Raw genomic sequence first — 18613 nt, 5'->3', positions numbered from 1 at the left:
CTGTATCCAAAAGTGCGGATGAAGCAAGGGATCATGCGACAGCGAGTGGTTCGGTCTTGGAGGAAGATGAAGAAGAGGACATTTTTGTAATATCCTTTACAGGTGGCAGACCAGGAAAAAAGAGACCGCCACCCATGAGTGATGTTCACGTCAACGGCACACTGGTCTCTGTGCTCATTGACACAGGAGCGTCTGTCAATGTTATGGACGAAACCCTTTTCAAGAAGTTAGTACCTGCCCCGCCGATCACCTCGACTACTACTAAAATATATAATTATGGGGGGAGAGACCCCCTTCCCCTCAAAGGAACTGTGGAAGTGGCTGTAAGCAGTGGAAGTAGATCAACAGAGGCAAAGTTTTATGTCGTGGCTGGGGATCGTGGCACATTGCTAGGATGTCACACAGCTGAAGAGTTGGAGCTGGTGTTCTTTGCGCGTCAGGTATATGACACTCAAGTGGAACATCTTCTCCAGGAATTCCCCCAACTCTTTGAGGGGCTTGGACGTTTGAAGGGAAAACGCATCAAACTACACGTAGACAACAACGTGGTCCCGGTGGCTTTGCGGCATCGTCGGGTGCCATTTCATCTAAGGCCGGTCGTTGAGAAGGAGTTACAGTTGTTGGAAGAACAAGGAGTCATCGAAAAAGTGGAGGGGCCTACGCCTTGGGTATCACCGTTGGTGATAGCACCAAAACCGAAACAGCCGGGAGCAATTCGTCTCTGTGTTGACATGCGCTTACCAAATAAAGCTATCCGGAGAGAGAGACACATAACACCAACTATGGACGATATTATTGCGGATCTGACTGGGGCCCAGTGGTTCTCAAAGTTGGATCTCAATGCGGGGTATCATCAGTTAGAACTGGATCCGGAGAGCCGGAACATTACTACCTTCTCGACACATGTGGGATTAAGAAGGTACAAGAGACTAAGTTTTGGAGTGTCGTCAGCCGCAGAAGTGTTTCAGAATGCAATTCGAGAAACGTTGTCAGGGTTACAAGGCGTAATCAATTTAAGTGATGACATCTTGATATACTCCAAGACCAGAGAAGAGCATCATCGTCATCTGAGGGCAACATTGAAACGGTTGGCTGACGCCGGGCTAACTCTTCACAAGAAGAAGTGTGCCTTCTATCAAAACTCGGTGGAGTTTTTCGGATATGTGTTTTCTAAAGATGGTCTGCAAGTAGACCCACGAAAGGCGGAAGCAATCCGTCAGGCGCCTGTTCCGCAGAATCCAACGGAAGTTCGCAGTTTTCTAGGAATGGCCACATATTGCGGAAGGTTCATACCACAGCTTGCCACTATGTCTGAACCTCTTCGGCGACTCACGAAAGGGCAACACAGTTGGGACTGGACTCAGGATGCGCAACAAGCATTTATGGATATTAAAAATGCGTTGCTCGATAAAGCGACTATGGCCTATTTTAATCCCAGTAAGAAAACTGAAGTGGTGGTGGATGCGAGCCCTGTAGGGCTTGGAGCGGTGCTTTTACAAGAACAGCGGCATCAAGAGTGGATCCCTGTTGCATACGCCAGTCGGGCATTGTCAGCAGTAGAAACACGATATGCTCAGATCGAGCGTGAAGCCTTAGCCATTCGGTGGGCGTGCCGCCATTTCCACCTGCATTTATATGGACATGAATTTCAAGTGGTGACTGACCACAAGCCCTTGGTCCCATTGTTTACAGGTGGCACACGTCTTGCACCTCCGAGAATTGAGCGATGGACGGTTTTACTTCAACCTTATAGATTCTCGGTCGTATATCGCCCTGGTGCTAATAATCCTGCGGATTATCTGTCTCGACACCCGTCTACGCAGGTGTTTGATGTTCATCAAGAACAGGACGAAGAAAGTACTGAAGTTTTTGTCAGCATGATTGTGCAGGCGGCATGTCCTAATGCTCTTCTCGTAACTGACATTGTAAACGCAACCCAAGAAGATGCTATGTTAAGTCATGTCAAAGAAGCGTTAAGTCACAAAACGTGGAAACATTTTCTGGAAAAGACCCACATGTCCTGCCCTGGTCAAAAGGCAGCTATGCAGAGTATATGGAAAGTGCGAGATGAGCTGTCTACCGACAACGATGGGTTGGTTCTGAGGGGAAGGCGAATCGTGCTTCCCCAGTGTCTCTGGTCGAGGGTGATTGAGCTGGCTCATCAAGGGCACCAAGGGGCGGCTAAAACCAAAGCGAGGTTGCGTGCTAAAGTCTGGTTCCCGGGTATGGATACTCAGGTTGATGAGATGGTTGGGAGATGTCATTCCTGCATCATTACGTCAATAGAGCCTCCAAGTTGTCCAGTGGTAACTGAACCGGCCACTCTGAAACCCTGGGCTAAAGTTAGCATGGACTTTGGAAGTTTCCCGGATGGGAGATTGACTGCTGTTCTGATTGATTCATATACCAAATTCCCAGTGGTGGAAGTCGTATCATCAACAGCGTTTGAAAATGTACGTCCAGTTTTACAAAAAAAACGTTTGCTTTGTTTGGTCTGCCTGACGAGATTCGAACGGATAATGGTCCTCCGTTCCAAGGGCAAGAGTTCAGGTCATACCTAGATGGTCTAGCAATCCGTCATCGGAAGATAATGCCTTATTGGCCTCAGGCAAATGGGGACGTGGAAAGGTTTATGCGAACTCTAAACAGGGCTCTAAGAATTGGAGTAGAACGAAAGGAAGACAGTGAACAATGTCTGTACCAATTTTTGAGTGCTTACCGTCAAACGCCTCATAGCACCACTGGGTGTGCTCCCTCTTCCTTGATGTTCAAAGTGTCTCCACGTGATTACATTCCCTCAGGTCCTAAATGGAAACCTCCTGTTTTAGACGCCAAAGCCACTCAGAGCCGGCGAGAAGCTACTAATTTGCGGGCGAGTGCCCAACGGAGAGCTAAGTATCGAGGGTTTCAAGAAGGAGATCGAGTGGTAGTGAGATGTCGACGAGGAGGAGGAAAGTTCAGAACGCCATTTGAACCTGATGTGTGGGAAATAATTGGCATAAAGGGATCCATGATAACGGCCGCCAAAGGGAGACAACGGGTGACACGAAATGTATCACATTTCAAGAGGGCTGGTCTAAGAGAGTCTAGTAGTGAAGAAGGAGAAATCGAAGATATGACATCTAATTCACCGCCATTGACCGAAGAAGGGAGTGGTGTGGCTGAGCCAATGGTGATCGAGCAGACCCGGCCTAGTTCTGTTTTTGAACATGGGAGTGGTAAAACTAGAAGCACGAGATATGACCTGCGCCCGAATCCTGTGCCAAACAGTCAGCTGAAAGATTTTGTTTGTTGAATATGACTGTTTGGAAATCAAGTGTCGGGGTCGTCTGTTATTGCAAGCACACTGTGGGAAGAACGACGTAGACAGTGTAAACTGACCTCCAGCTGTTTAAAGCCGACTCTGTGAGTGACACCAGGACTTTGGGAGTTAAGAGACAAAAGTTAATGTGCTTTCAGTTATTCGTTGTTTGGGACATTTCCTTCAATTTTTGTTTTTGTTTTAACTTTTTGTGTGATCATATTTTCGTTGATGGCTTAAGTGTGTCTTGTTAATCCCTGTCCATGTGGAGTAAAACATGGGGGAGATGTAAAGATGTAGCGGAGAGCCACTCGGGCTCTCCGTGCTTGACAGCGTGCTCGGCGTGTCCGGGAGGGGCACGGAGCACGAGCCTATAAATAAAGAACGAACTGCGGTGACGCAGTTCCGAGTGTGGCAGTAACCAACAAGGTCTCTGTGTGGTTATTATTGGTGCCGTGCCACGTGTCTACACACATAATATAAAAATTGTTTAGAGCTTCTCTCACCGCACAGTCCTGACACTGCTTTTAAATAAACAAAGGTGCACATGCTTGGTAAAATCAATGCATACCCGTTCTTGCGCTGGTTTCATGTAAACACAAAATCCCACAGGCACTTGAAATAAAATGTACTCACAGTGTGGACTGTACAGGCAAATGATCCAAAGCATGCTGCAATTTCTTTACAACCTCAGCTGTTCCCTCAGACAGCATCACATATTGCTGCTACCAGAAGGCCTACAGCTAACAGGATCCATAATAATTACTTAGCAGGTTTCTCCCCTGTGACCAAACAGAGCAGCTAGAGTCCTAGTTTGACAATATTAACCTCTTAGCTGCTGGGCCTTTTCCCCCCCCCAGTGCTGAGCCCTTTTTTGGCTATTTGGGGTAGTTCGTGCTTAGGGCTTCATAACTTTTTGTCCACATAAGCTAACCACGCCAAATTTGCGTCCTTTTTTTCCAACATCCTAGGGCTTCTAATGGTACCCAGAGTTTGTGGTTTCCCCTGGAGGAGACCAAGAAAATAGCCAAAATACAGTGAAAATTATGTTTTTTCCAAAAAAATGGGAAAAAAGGGCTGCCGAAGAAGGCTTGTGTTTTTTTTCCTGAAAATGCCATCAACAAAGGGTTTCTGGTGCTGAAATCACTAACTTCCCACCTTTCAGGAACAGGCAGACTTGAATCAGAAAACCACATTTTTCAACACAAATTTGGCATTTTACTGGGACATACCCCATTTTTACTATATTTGGTGCTTTCAGCCTCCTTCCAGTTAGTGACAGGAATGGGTGTGAAACCAATGCTGGATCCCGGAATGCTAAACATTTCTGAAAACTAGACAAAATTCTGAATTCAGCAAGGGGTCATTTGTGTAGATCCTACAAGGTTTTCCTACAGAAAATAACAGCTGAAATAAAAAAATATTGAAATTGAGCTGAAAACAACAGCCATTTTTCTTTATGTTTTACTCTGTAACTTTTTCCTGCGATGTCAGATTTCTGAAAGCAATATACCGTTTTATCTGCTGGACTCTTCTGGTTGCGGGGATATAAAGGGCTTGTAGGTTCATCAAGAACCCTAGGTACCCAGAGCCAATAAATGAGCTGCACCCTGCAGTTGGTTTTCATTCTATTCTGGGTATACAGCAATTCATTTGCTGAAATATGAAGAGTGAAAAAGAGGTATCAAGAAAACCTTTGCATTTCCAAAATGGGATCACGATAAGGTTTTGAGGAGCAGTGGTTATTTGCACATCGCTGAATTCCGAGGTGCCCATACTAGCATGTGAATTGCAGGGCATTTCTCAAATAGACGTCTTTTTTACACACTCTCTTATATTTGGAAGGAAAAAATGTAGAGAAAGATAAGGGGCAATAACACTTGTTTTACTATTATATGTTCCCCCAAGTCTCCCGATAAAAATGATACCTCACTTGTGTGGGTAGGCCTAGTGCCTGCGACAGGAAATGCCCCAAAACACAACATGGACACATCCTATTTTTTTTATAGAAAACAGAGCTGTTTTTTCCAAAGTGCCTACCTGTAGATTTTGGCCTCTAGCTCAGCCGGCACCTAGGGAAACCTACCAAACCTGTGCATTTCTGAAAACTAGAGACCTTGGGGAATCCAAGGAGGGGTGACTTGCGGGGCTCGGACCATGTTCTGTTACCCAGAATCCTTTGCAAACCTCAAAATTTGGCTAAAAAAACACATGTTCCTGACATTTCTGTGGCAGAAAGTTCTGGGATCTGAGAGAAGCCACAAATTTCCTTCCACCCAGCGTTCCCCCAAGTCTCCCGATAAAAATGATACCTCACTTGTGTGGGTAGGCCTAGCGCCCGCGACAGGAAACGCCCCAAAGCGCAACGTGGACACATACAAATTTTTGGAAGAAAACAGAGGTGTTTTTTGCGAAGTGCCTACCTGTAGATTTTGGCCTCTAGCTCAGCCGGCACCTAGGGAAACCTACCAAACCTGTGCATTTCTGAAAACTAGAGACCTTGGGGAATCCAAGGAGGGTTGACTTGCGGGGCTCGGACCAGGTTCTGTTACCCAGAATCCTTTGCAAACCTCAAAAAGTGGCTAAAAAAACAAGTTTTCCTCACATTTCGGTGACAGAAAGTTCTGGAATCTGAGAGGAGCCACAAATTTCCTTCCACCCAGCGTTCCCCCAAGTCTCCCGATAAAAATGATACCTCACTTGTGTGGGTAGGCCTAGCGCCCGCGACATGAAACGCCCCAAAGCGCAACGTGGACACATACAAATTTGTGGAAGAAAACAGAGGTGTTTTTTGCGAAGTGCCTATTGTAGATTTTGGCCTCTAGCTCAGCCGGCACCTAGGGAAACCTACCAAACCTGTGCATTTCTGAAAACTAGAGACCTAGGGGATTCCAAGGAGGGGTGACTTGCGGGGCTCGGACCAGGTTCTGTTACCCAGAATCCTTTGCAAACCTCAAAAAGTGGCTAAAAAAACAAGTTTTCCTCACATTTCGGTGACAGAAAGTTCTGGAATCTGAGAGGAGCCACAAATTTCCTTCCACCCAGCGTTCCCCCAAGTCTCCCGATAAAAATGATACCTCACTTGTGTGGGTAGGCCTAGCGCCCGCGACAGGAAACGCCCCAAAGCGCAACGTGGACACATACAAATTTTGGGAAGAAAACAGAGGTGTTTTTTGCGAAGTGCCTACCTGTAGATTTTGGCCTCTAGCTCAGCCGGCACCTAGGGAAACCTACCAAACCTGTGCATTTCTGAAAACTAGAGACCTTGGGGAATCCAAGGAGGGTTGACTTGCGGGGCTCGGACCAGGTTCTGTTACCCAGAATCCTTTGCAAACCTCAAAAAGTGGCTAAAAAAACAAGTTTTCCTCACATTTCGGTGACAGAAAGTTCTGGAATCTGAGAGGAGCCACAAATTTCCTTCCACCCAGCGTTCCCCCAAGTCTCCCGATAAAAATGATACCTCACTTGTGTGGGTAGGCCTAGCGCCCGCGACATGAAACGCCCCAAAGCGCAACGTGGACACATACAAATTTTGGGAAGAAAACAGAGGTGTTTTTTGCGAAGTGCCTACCTGTAGATTTTGGCCTCTAGCTCAGCCGGCACCTAGGGAAACCTACCAAACCTGTGCATTTCTGAAAACTAGAGACCTTGGGGAATCCAAGGAGGGGTGACTTGCAGGGCTCGGACCAGGTTCTGTTACCCAGAATCCTTTGCAAACCTCAAAATTTGGCTAAAAAAACACATGTTCCTGACATTTCTGTGGCAGAAAGTTCTGGGATCTGAGAGAAGCCACAAATTTCCTTCCACCCAGCGTTCCCCCAAGTCTCCCGATAAAAATGATACCTCACTTGTGTGGGTAGGCCTAGCGCCCGCGACAGGAAACGCCCCAAAGCGCAACGTGGACACATTCAAATTTTTGGAAGAAAACAGAGGTGTTTTTTGCGAAGTGCCTACCTGTAGATTTTGGCCTCTAGCTCAGCCGGCACCTAGGGAAACCTACCAAACCTGTGCATTTCTGAAAACTAGAGACCTTGGGGAATCCAAGGAGGGTTGACTTGCCGGGCTCGGACCAGGTTCTGTTACCCAGAATCCTTTGCAAACCTCAAAAAGTGGCTAAAAAAACAAGTTTTCCTCACATTTCGGTGACAGAAAGTTCTGGAATCTGAGAGGAGCCACAAATTTCCTTCCACCCAGCGTTCCCCCAAGTCTCCCGATAAAAATGATACCTCACTTGTGTGGGTAGGCCTAGCGCCCGCGACATGAAACGCCCCAAAGCGCAACGTGGACACATACAAATTTGTGGAAGAAAACAGAGGTGTTTTTTGCGAAGTGCCTATCTGTAGATTTTGGCCTCTAGCTCAGCCGGCACCTAGGGAAACCTACCAAACCTGTGCATTTCTGAAAACTAGAGACCTAGGGGATTCCAAGGAGGGGTGACTTGCGGGGCTCGGACCAGGTTCTGTTACCCAGAATCCTTTGCAAACCTCAAAAAGTGGCTAAAAAAACAAGTTTTCCTCACATTTCGGTGACAGAAAGTTCTGGAATCTGAGAGGAGCCACAAATTTCCTTCCACCCAGCGTTCCCCCAAGTCTCCCGATAAAAATGATACCTCACTTGTGTGGGTAGGCCTAGCGCCCGCGACAGGAAACGCCCCAAAGCGCAACGTGGACACATACAAATTTTGGGAAGAAAACAGAGGTGTTTTTTGCGAAGTGCCTACCTGTAGATTTTGGCCTCTAGCTCAGCCGGCACCTAGGGAAACCTACCAAACCTGTGCATTTCTGAAAACTAGAGACCTTGGGGAATCCATGGAGTGGTGACTTGCGGGGCTCGGACCAGGTTCTGTTACCCAGAATCCTTTGCAAACCTCAAAAAGTGGCTAAAAAAACAAGTTTTCCTCACATTTCGGTGACAGAAAGTTCTGGAATCTGAGAGGAGCCACAAACTTCCTTCCACCCAGCGTTCTCCCAAGTCTCCCGATAAAAATGATACCTCACTTGTGTGGGTAGGCCTAGCGCCCGCGACAGGAAACGCCCCAAAGCGCAACGTGGACACATACAAATTTTTGGAAGAAAACAGAGGTGTTTTTTGCGAAGTGCCTACCTGTAGATTTTGGCCTCTAGCTCAGCCGGCACCTAGGGAAACCTACCAAACCTGTGCATTTCTGAAAACTAGAGACCTTGGGGAATCCAAGGAGGGTTGACTTGCGGGGCTCGGACCAGGTTCTGTTACCCAGAATCCTTTGCAAACCTCAAAAAGTGGCTAAAAAAACAAGTTTTCCTCACATTTCGGTGACAGAAAGTTCTGGAATCTGAGAGGAGCCACAAATTTCCTTCCACCCAGCGTTCCCCCAAGTCTCCCGATAAAAATGATACCTCACTTGTGTGGGTAGGCCTAGCGCCCGCGACATGAAACGCCCCAAAGCGCAACGTGGACACATACAAATTTGTGGAAGAAAACAGAGGTGTTTTTTGCGAAGTGCCTATCTGTAGATTTTGGCCTCTAGCTCAGCCGGCACCTAGGGAAACCTACCAAACCTGTGCATTTCTGAAAACTAGAGACCTTGGGGAATCCAAGGAGGGGTGACTTGCGGGGCTCGGACCAGGTTCTGTTACCCAGAATCCTTTGCAAACCTCAAAATTTGGCTAAAAAAACACATGTTCCTGACATTTCTGTGGCAGAAAGTTCTGGGATCTGAGAGAAGCCACAAATTTCCTTCCACCCAGCGTTCCCCCAAGTCTCCCGATAAAAATGATACCTCGCTTGTGTGGGTAGGCCTAGCGCCCGCGACAGGAAACGCCCCAAAGCGCAACGTGGACACATACAAATTTTTGGAAGAAAACAGAGGTGTTTTTTGCGAAGTGCCTACCTGTAGATTTTGGCCTCTAGCTCAGCCGGCACCTAGGGAAACCTACCAAACCTGTGCATTTCTGAAAACTAGAGACCTTGGGGAATCCAAGGAGGGTTGACTTGCGGGGCTCGGACCAGGTTCTGTTACCCAGAATCCTTTGCAAACCTCAAAAAGTGGCTAAAAAAACAAGTTTTCCTCACATTTCGGTGACAGAAAGTTCTGGAATCTGAGAGGAGCCACAAATTTCCTTCCACCCAGCGTTCCCCCAAGTCTCCCGATAAAAATGATACCTCACTTGTGTGGGTAGGCGTAGCGCCCGCGACATGAAACGCCCCAAAGCGCAACGTGGACACATACAAATTTGTGGAAGAAAACAGACGTGTTTTTTGCGAAGTGCCTATCTGTAGATTTTGGCCTCTAGCTCAGCCGGCACCTAGGGAAACCTACCAAACCTGTGCATTTCTGAAAACTAGAGACCTAGGGGATTCCAAGGAGGGGTGACTTGCGGGGCTCGGACCAGGTTCTGTTACCCAGAATCCTTTGCAAACCTCAAAAAGTGGCTAAAAAAACAAGTTTTCCTCACATTTCGGTGACAGAAAGTTCTGGAATCTGAGAGGAGCCACAAATTTCCTTCCACCCAGCGTTCCCCCAAGTCTCCCGATAAAAATGATACCTCACTTGTGTGGGTAGGCCTAGCGCCCGCGACAGGAAACGCCCCAAAGCGCAACGTGGACACATACAAATTTTGGGAAGAAAACAGAGGTGTTTTTTGCGAAGTGCCTACCTGTAGATTTTGGCCTCTAGCTCAGCCGGCACCTAGGGAAACCTACCAAACCTGTGCATTTCTGAAAACTAAAGACCTTGGGGAATCCAAGGAGTGGTGACTTGCGGGGCTCGGACCAGGTTCTGTTACCCAGAACCCTTTGCAAACCTCAAAAAGTGGCTAAAAAAACAAGTTTTCCTCACATTTCGGTGACAGAAAGTTCTGGAATCCGAGAGGAGCCACAAACTTCCTTCCACCCAGCGTTCCCCCAAGTCTCCCGATAAAAATGATACCTCACTTGTGTGGGTAGGCCTAGCGCCCGCGACAGGAAACGCCCCAAAGCGCAACGTGGACACATACAAATTTTGGGAAGAAAACAGAGGTGTTTTTTGCGAAGTGCCTACCTGTAGATTTTGGCCTCTAGCTCAGCCGGCACCTAGGGAAACCTACCAAACCTGTGCATTTCTGAAAACTAAAGACCTTGGGGAATCCAAGGAGTGGTGACTTGCGGGGCTCGGACCAGGTTCTGTTACCCAGAACCCTTTGCAAACCTCAAAAAGTGGCTAAAAAAACAAGTTTTCCTCACATTTCGGTGACAGAAAGTTCTGGAATCCGAGAGGAGCCACAAACTTCCTTCCACCCAGCGTTCCCCCAAGTCTCCCGATAAAAATGATACCTCACTTGTGTGGGTAGGCCTAGCGCCCGCGACAGGAAACGCCCCAAAGCGCAACGTGGACACATACAAATTTTTGGAAGAAAACAGAGGTGTTTTTTGCGAAGTGCCTACCTGTAGATTTTGGCCTCTAGCTCAGCCGGCACCTAGGGAAACCTACCAAACCTGTGCATTTCTGAAAACTAGAGACCTTGGGGAATCCAAGGAGGGTTGACTTGCGGGACTCGGACCAGGTTCTGTTACCCAGAATCCTTTGCAAACCTCAAAAAGTGGCTAAAAAAACAAGTTTTCCTCACATTTCGGTGACAGAAAGTTCTGGAATCTGAGAGGAGCCACAAATTTCCTTCCACCCAGCGTTCCCCCAAGTCTCCCGATAAAAATGATACCTCACTTGTGTGGGTAGGCCTAGCGCCCGCGACATGAAACGCCCCAAAGCGCAACGTGGACACATACAAATTTGTGGAAGAAAACAGAGGTGTTTTTTGCGAAGTGCCTATCTGTAGATTTTGGCCTCTAGCTCAGCCGGCACCTAGGGAAACCTACCAAACCTGTGCATTTCTGAAAACTAGAGACCTAGGGGATTCCAAGGAGGGGTGACTTGCGGGGCTCGGACCAGGTTCTGTTACCCAGAATCCTTTGCAAACCTCAAAAAGTGGCTAAAAAAACAAGTTTTCCTCACATTTCGGTGACAGAAAGTTCTGGAATCTGAGAGGAGCCACAAATTTCCTTCCACCCAGCGTTCCCCCAAGTCTCCCGATAAAAATGATACCTCACTTGTGTGGGTAGGCCTAGCGCCCGCGACAGGAAACGCCCCAAAGCGCAACGTGGACACATACAAATTTTGGGAAGAAAACAGAGGTGTTTTTTGCGAAGTGCCTACCTGTAGATTTTGGCCTCTAGCTCAGCCGGCACCTAGGGAAACCTACCAAACCTGTGCATTTCTGAAAACTAGAGACCTTGGGGAATCCAAGGAGGGGTGACTTGCGGGGCTCGGACCAGGTTCTGTTACCCAGAATCCTTTGCAAACCTCAAAAAGTGGCTAAAAAAACAAGTTTTCCTCACATTTCGGTGACAGAAAGTTCTGGAATCTGAGAGGAGCCACAAACTTCCTTCCACCCAGCGTTCCCCCAAGTCTCCCGATAAAAATGATACCTCACTTGTGTGGGTAGGCCTAGCGCCCGCGACAGGAAACGCCCCAAAGCGCAACGTGGACACATACAAATTTTTGGAAGAAAACAGAGGTGTTTTTTGCGAAGTGCCTACCTGTAGATTTTGGCCTCTAGCTCAGCCGGCACCTAGGGAAACCTACCAAACCTGTGCATTTCTGAAAACTAGAGACCTTGGGGAATCCAAGGAGGGTTGACTTGCGGGGCTCGGACCAGGTTCTGTTACCCAGAATCCTTTGCAAACCTCAAAAAGTGGCTAAAAAAACAAGTTTTCCTCACATTTCGGTGACAGAAAGTTCTGGATTCTGAGAGGAGCCACAAATTTCCTTCCACCCAGCGTTCCCCCAATTCTCCCGATAAAAATGATACCTCACTTGTGTGGGTAGGCCTAGCGCCCGCGACATGAAACGCCCCAAAGCGCAACGTGGACACATACATATTTGTGGAAGAAAACAGAGGTGTTTTTTGCGAAGTGCCTATCTGTAGATTTTGGCCTCTAGCTCAGCCGGCACCTAGGGAAACCTACCAAACCTGTGCATTTCTGAAAACTAGAGACCTAGGGGATTCCAAGGAGGGGTGACTTGCGGGGCTCGGACCAGGTTCTGTTACCCAGAATCCTTTGCAAACCTCAAAAAGTGGCTAAAAAAACAAGTTTTCCTCACATTTCGGTGACAGAAAGTTCTGGAATCTGAGAGGAGCCACAAATTTCCTTCCACCCAGCGTTCCCCCAAGTCTCCCGATAAAAATGATACCTCACTTGTGTGGGTAGGCCTAGCGCCCGCGACAGGAAACGCCCCAAAGCGCAACGTGGACACATACAAATTTTGGGAAGAAAACAGAGGTGTTTTTTGCGAAGTGCCTACCTGTAGATTTTGGCCTCTAGCTCAGCCGGCACCTAGAGAAACCTACCAAACCTGTGCATTTCTGAAAACTAGAGACCTTGGGGAATCCAAGGAGTGGTGACTTGCGGGGCTCGGACCAGGTTCTGTTACCCAGAATCCTTTGCAAACCTCAAAAAGTGGCTAAAAAAACAAGTTTTCCTCACATTTCGGTGACAGAAAGTTCTGGAATCTGAGAGGAGCCACAAACTTCCTTCCACCCAGCGTTCCCCCAAGTCTCCCGATAAAAATGATACCTCACTTGTGTGGGTAGGCCTAGCGCCCGCGACAGGAAACGCCCCAAAGCGCAACGTGGACACATACAAATTTTTGGAAGAAAACAGAGGTGTTTTTTGCGAAGTGCCTACCTGTAGATTTTGGCCTCTAGCTCAGCCGGCACCTAGGGAAACCTACCAAACCTGTGCATTTCTGAAAACTAGAGACCTTGGGGAATCCAAGGAGGGTTGACTTGCGGGGCTCGGACCAGGTTCTGTTACCCAGAATCCTTTGCAAACCTCAAAAAGTGGCTAAAAAAACAAGTTTTCCTCACATTTCGGTGACAGAAAGTTCTGGAATCTGAGAGGAGCCACAAATTTCCTTCCACCCAGCGTTCCCCCAAGTCTCCCGATAAAAATGATACCTCACTTGTGTGGGTAGGCGTAGCGCCCGCGACAAGAAACGCCCCAAAGCGCAACGTGGACACATACCAATTTGTGGAAGAAAACAGAGGTGTTTTTTGCGAAGTGCCTATCTGTAGATTTTGGCCTCTAGCTCAGCCGGCACCTAGGGAAACCTACCAAACCTGTGCATTTCTGAAAACTAGAGACCTAGGGGATTCCAAGGAGGGGTGACTTGCGGGGCTCGGACCAGGTTCTGTTACCCAGAATCCTTTGCAAACCTCAAAAAGTGGCTAAAAAAACAAGTTTTCCTCACATTTCGGTGACAGAAAGTTCTGGAATCTGAGAGGAGCCACAAATTTCCTTCCACCCAGCGTTCCCCCAAGTCTCCCGATAAAAATGATACCTCACTTGTGTGGGTAGGCCTAGCGCCCGCGACATGAAACGCCCCAAAGCGCAACGTGGACACATACAAATTTGTGGAAGAAAACAGAGGTGTTTTTTGCGAAGTGCCTATTGTAGATTTTGGCCTCTAGCTCAGCCGGCACCTAGGGAAACCTACCAAACCTGTGCATTTCTGAAAACTAGAGACCTAGGGGATTCCAAGGAGGGGTGACTTGCGGGGCTCGGACCAGGTTCTGTTACCCAGAATCCTTTGCAAACCTCAAAAAGTGGCTAAAAAAACAAGTTTTCCTCACATTTCGGTGACAGAAAGTTCTGGAATCTGAGAGGAGCCACAAATTTCCTTCCACCCAGCGTTCCCCCAAGTCTCCCGATAAAAATGATACCTCACTTGTGTGGGTAGGCCTAGCGCCCGCGACAGGAAACGCCCCAAAGCGCAACGTGGACACATACAAATTTTGGGAAGAAAACAGAGGTGTTTTTTGCGAAGTGCCTACCTGTAGATTTTGGCCTCTAGCTCAGCCGGCACCTAGGGAAACCTACCAAACCTGTGCATTTCTGAAAACTAGAGACCTTGGGGAATCCAAGGAGTGGTGACTTGCGGGGCTCGGACCAGGTTCTGTTACCCAGAATCCTTTGCAAACCTCAAAAAGTGGCTAAAAAAACAAGTTTTCCTCACATTTCGGTGACAGAAAGTTCTGGAATCTGAGAGGAGCCACAAACTTCCTTCCACCCAGCGTTCCCCCAAGTCTCCCGATAAAAATGATACCTCACTTGTGTGGGTAGGCCTAGCGCCCGCGACAGGAAACGCCCCAAAGCGCAACGTGGACACATACAAATTTTTGGAAGAAAACAGAGGTGTTTTTTGCGAAGTGCCTACCTGTAGATTTTGGCCTCTAGCTCAGCCGGCACCTAGGGAAACCTACCAAACCTGTGCATTTCTGAAAACTAGAGACCTTGGGGAATCCAAGGAGGGTTGACTTGCGGGGCTCGGACCAGGTTCTGTTGCCCAGAATCCTTTGCAAACCTCAAAAAGTGGCTAAAAAAACAAGTTTTCCTCACATTTCGGTGACAGAAAGTTCTGGAATCTGAGAGGAGCCACAAATTTCCTTCCACCCAGCGTTCCCCCAAGTCTCCCGATAAAAATGATACCTCACTTGTGTGGGTAGGCCTAGCGCCCGCGACATGAAACGCCCCAAAGCGCAACGTGGACACATACAAATTTTGGGAAGAAAACAGAGGTGTTTTTTGCGAAGTGCCTACCTGTAGATTTTGGCCTCTAGCTCAGCCGGCACCTAGGGAAACCTACCAAACCTGTGCATTTCTGAAAACTAGAGACCTTGGGGAATCCAAGGAGGGGTGACTTGCGGGGCTCGGACCAGGTTCTGTTACCCAGAATCCTTTGCAAACCTCAAAATTTGGCTAAAAAAACACATGTTCCTGACATTTCTGTGGCAGAAAGTTCTGGGATCTGAGAGAAGCCACAAATTTCCTTCCACCCAGCGTTCCCCCAAGTCTCCCGATAAAAATGATACCTCACTTGTGTGGGTAGGCCTAGCGCCCGCGACAGGAAACGCCCCAAAGCGCAACGTGGACACATTCAAATTTTTGGAAGAAAACAGAGGTGTTTTTTGCGAAGTGCCTACCTGTAGATTTTGGCCTCTAGCTCAGCCGGCACCTAGGGAAACCTACCAAACCTGTGCATTTCTGAAAACTAGAGACCTTGGGGAATCCAAGGAGGGTTGACTTGCGGGGCTCGGACCAGGTTCTGTTACCCAGAATCCTTTGCAAACCTCAAAAAGTGGCTAAAAAAACAAGTTTTCCTCACATTTCGGTGACAGAAAGTTCTGGAATCTGAGAGGAGCCACAAATTTCCTTCCACCCAGCGTTCCCCCAAGTCTCCCGATAAAAATGATACCTCACTTGTGTGGGTAGGCCTAGCGCCCGCGACATGAAACGCCCCAAAGCGCAACGTGGACACATACAAATTTGTGGAAGAAAACAGAGGTGTTTTTTGCGAAGTGCCTATCTGTAGATTTTGGCCTCTAGCTCAGCCGGCACCTAGGGAAACCTACCAAACCTGTGCATTTCTGAAAACTAGAGACCTAGGGGATTCCAAGGAGGGGTGACTTGCGGGGCTCGGACCAGGTTCTGTTACCCAGAATCCTTTGCAAACCTCAAAAAGTGGCTAAAAAAACAAGTTTTCCTCACATTTCGGTGACAGAAAGTTCTGGAATCTGAGAGGAGCCAAAAATTTCCTTCCACCCAGCGTTCCCCCAAGTCTCCCGATAAAAATGATACCTCACTTGTGTGGGTAGGCCTAGCGCCCGCGACAGGAAACGCCCCAAAGCGCAACGTGGACACATACAAATTTTGGGAAGAAAACAGAGGTGTTTTTTGCGAAGTGCCTACCTGTAGATTTTGGCCTCTAGCTCAGCCGGCACCTAGGGAAACCTACCAAACCTGTGCATTTCTGAAAACTAGAGACCTTGGGGAATCCAAGGAGTGGTGACTTGCGGGGCTCGGACCAGGTTCTGTTACCCAGAATCCTTTGCAAACCTCAAAAAGTGGCTAAAAAAACAAGTTTTCCTCACATTTCGGTGACAGAAAGTTCTGGAATCTGAGAGGAGCCACAAACTTCCTTCCACCCAGCGTTCTCCCAAGTCTCCCGATAAAAATGATACCTCACTTGTGTGGGTAGGCCTAGCGCCCCCGACATGAAACGCCCCAAAGCGCAACGTGGACACATACAAATTTGTGGAAGAAAACAGAGGTGTTTTTTGCGAAGTGCCTATCTGTAGATTTTGGCCTCTAGCTCAGCCGGCACCTAGGGAAACCTACCAAACCTGTGCATTTCTGAAAACTAGAGACCTAGGGGATTCCAAGGAGGGGTGACTTGCGGGGCTCGGACCAGGTTCTGTTACCCAGAATCCTTTGCAAACCTCAAAAAGTGGCTAAAAAAACAAGTTTTCCTCACATTTCGGTGACAGAAAGTTCTGGAATCTGAGAGGAGCCACAAATTTCCTTCCACCCAGCGTTCCCCCAAGTCTCCCGATAAAAATGATACCTCACTTGTGTGGGTAGGCCTAGCGCCCGCGACAGGAAACGCCCCAAAGCGCAACGTGGACACATACAAATTTTGGGAAGAAAACAGAGGTGTTTTTTGCGAAGTGCCTACCTGTAGATTTTGGCCTCTAGCTCAGCCGGCACCTAGGGAAACCTACCAAACCTGTGCATTTCTGAAAACTAGAGACCTTGGGGAATCCAAGGAGGGTTGACTTGCGGGGCTCGGACCAGGTTCTGTTACCCAGAATCCTTTGCAAACCTCAAAAAGTGGCTAAAAAAACAAGTTTTCCTCACATTTCGGTGACAGAAAGTTCTGGAATCTGAGAGGAGCCACAAATTTCCTTCCACCCAGCGTTCCCCCAAGTCTCCCGATAAAAATGATACCTCACTTGTGTGGGTAGGCCTAGCGCCCCCGACATGAAACGCCCCAAAGCGCAACGTGAACACATACAAATTTGTGGAAGAAAACAGAGGTGTTTTTTGCGAAGTGCCTATCTGTAGATTTTGGCCTCTAGCTCAGCCGGCACCTAGGGAAACCTACCAAACCTGTGCATTTCTGAAAACTAGAGACCTTGGGGAATCCAAGGAGGGGTGACTTGCGGGGCTCGGACCAGGTTCTGTTACCCAGAATCCTTTGCAAACCTCAAAATTTGGCTAAAAAAACACATGTTCCTGACATTTCTGTGGCAGAAAGTTCTGGGATCTGAGAGAAGCCACAAATTTCCTTCCACCCAGCGTTCCCCCAAGTCTCCCGATAAAAATGATACCTCGCTTGTGTGGGTAGGCCTAGCGCCCGCGACAGGAAACGCCCCAAAGCGCAACGTGGACACATACAAATTTTTGGAAGAAAACAGAGGTGTTTTTTGCGAAGTGCCTACCTGTAGATTTTGGCCTCTAGCTCAGCCGGCACCTAGGGAAACCTACCAAACCTGTGCATTTCTGAAAACTAGAGACCTTGGGGAATCCAAGGAGGGTTGACTTGCGGGGCTCGGACCAGGTTCTGTTACCCAGAATCCTTTGCAAACCTCAAAAAGTGGCTAAAAAAACAAGTTTTCCTCAAATTTCGGTGACAGAAAGTTCTGGAATCTGAGAGGAGCCACAAATTTCCTTCCACCCAGCGTTCCCCCAAGTCTCCCGATAAAAATGATACCTCACTTGTGTGGGTAGGCGTAGCGCCCGCGACATGAAACGCCCCAAAGCGCAACGTGGACACATACAAATTTGTGGAAGAAAACAGAGGTGTTTTTTGCGAAGTGCCTATCTGTAGATTTTGGCCTCTAGCTCAGCCGGCACCTAGGGAAACCTACCAAACCTGTGCATTTCTGAAAACTAGAGACCTAGGGGATTCCAAGGAGGGGTGACTTGCGGGGCTCGGACCAGGTTCTGTTACCCAGAATCCTTTGCAAACCTCAAAAAGTGGCTAAAAAAACAAGTTTTCCTCACATTTCGGTGACAGAAAGTTCTGGAATCTGAGAGGAGCCACAAATTTCCTTCCACTCAGCGTTCCCCCAAGTCTCCCGATAAAAATGATACCTCACTTGTGTGGGTAGGCCTAGCGCCCGCGACAGGAAACGCCCCAAAGCGCAACGTGGACACATACAAATTTTGGGAAGAAAACAGAGGTGTTTTTTGCGAAGTGCCTACCTGTAGATTTTGGCCTCTAGCTCAGCCGGCACCTAGGGAAACCTACCAAACCTGTGCATTTCTGAAAACTAAAGACCTTGGGGAATCCAAGGAGTGGTGACTTGCGGGGCTCGGACCAGGTTCTGTTACCCAGAACCCTTTGCAAACCTCAAAAAGTGGCTAAAAAAACAAGTTTTCCTCACATTTCGGTGACAGAAAGTTCTGGAATCCGAGAGGAGCCACAAACTTCCTTCCACCCAGCGTTCCCCCAAG

This window comes from Pleurodeles waltl, chromosome 2_1 (assembly GCF_031143425.1).
Source record: "Pleurodeles waltl isolate 20211129_DDA chromosome 2_1, aPleWal1.hap1.20221129, whole genome shotgun sequence".
Lineage (NCBI taxonomy): Eukaryota > Metazoa > Chordata > Amphibia > Caudata > Salamandridae > Pleurodeles > Pleurodeles waltl.
This window is presented reverse-complemented; position numbering follows the sequence as displayed.